The following is a 1,409-nucleotide window of genomic DNA, read 5'->3' as shown; positions in this document are numbered from 1 at the left end:
AAGAAGAATATGGTGATGATGATAGAAAAAAGCAGTAGAAGATGAGGAAGAGGAAGAGGAAGAGTTTTGAATTATGCAGAACTTATCGGAATAAAAATACACCCAAAATTCTTAAAAATATACCCAAATATCTTCGTGTTATAACCAAATATCTCAGTGTTACATCCAAATTTGCTGCAAATACAGAAAAATGTTTCCTTTAATGCTACATTTTTTTCTTATGAATTGAACCACACCTCAACCACTTGATTAGATTCAAAACAATAAAAGGAGGAGAATAAATTCCAATAAAAAAAGAAGGAGGAAGAGGAGAAGGAGGAAGAGGTGGTATTGATGACGACGATAACGAAAAAGAAGAAGAAGAAGAAGAAGAAGAAGAACGTGCAGTAACAGCACAAAGCGCGTGAATATAAATGACTTGTAAAGACTTGTATGGTAAAAACGCTTGTATGTGGAGAATAATTCATAAAAATATTAGCTTTAATCAGTATTGGGTGCAGTTACATAGAGCTGTGTTAGGAGTGCTAACTATAAGGTGAAAATTAATGGAAGTCTGTCTAACAATATCATTGTGGCTGAAGTTTTCAATGTATTAATGGAGGAGGCTAGAGTGAAGGAAGAGATTTCAAGTCTAAAGATGGCTCTAAATGCACCTCCTATAACTTAGTTTCTATTTATGATGATTGTATTATTTTTTAGAGATTTAATTTTAATTAATTACACTAAAGCATCCAAGACAGATGATGAACCTTGAGAGATCGGGTATAACGTTTGAAAATTGGATGCCTTAATAGACAAGAGTTAATATTAAAGATATCTTTGGCATCAAAACCTAGGATAATCCAGGTAAGTATCTAGGGCTAGCTTATCAATGGGGAAGATCTAAGGTTAAGGCATTATAATGGATAAAGGAAAAGGTATGGAGAAAGTAGAAGGGTGGAAGGAAAATTGTTGAACCAAACAGGTAAAGAGATCCTTATCAAAGAAGTTATCCAGGTGATCCCGAGTTAAGCCATGAATGCCGTAAAATTTTCAAAAATCTTTTGTCAGCAGCTAAATTCACGAATTGTGAGATTCTGCTGGGCATGCTCAAGAAAAGAAAGGGGGATTTATTAGAAGAGTTGGAACAAATTGTGCGTCAATAAAAAAGATGGAGGATTAGGATTTAAGGATTTTCATAATCAAATTTTAACTTTTTTAGCTAAGCAAACTTGGAGGATAAAGGAAAATTCTAATGCATTATGTGTTCAGATCTTAAAAGCATTATATTTTTCAGATTGTGATTTTCGAGAAGCTAAAGAGAAAAAGAAAACTACTTATTTAGAATAGTATTTTACAGGGAAGAGATTTTATTCGAAGAAATGGAAGGTGGAGTATAGAAAATGGGAAGAATATCAAGATATGGAAGG

This window comes from Arachis ipaensis, chromosome B10 (genome assembly GCF_059453495.1).
Source record: "Arachis ipaensis isolate K30076 ecotype BB chromosome B10, ASM5945349v1, whole genome shotgun sequence".
Lineage (NCBI taxonomy): Eukaryota > Viridiplantae > Streptophyta > Magnoliopsida > Fabales > Fabaceae > Arachis > Arachis ipaensis.
The sequence above is the reverse complement of the archived record's forward strand: the minus strand, read 5'-3'. Positions refer to the sequence as shown.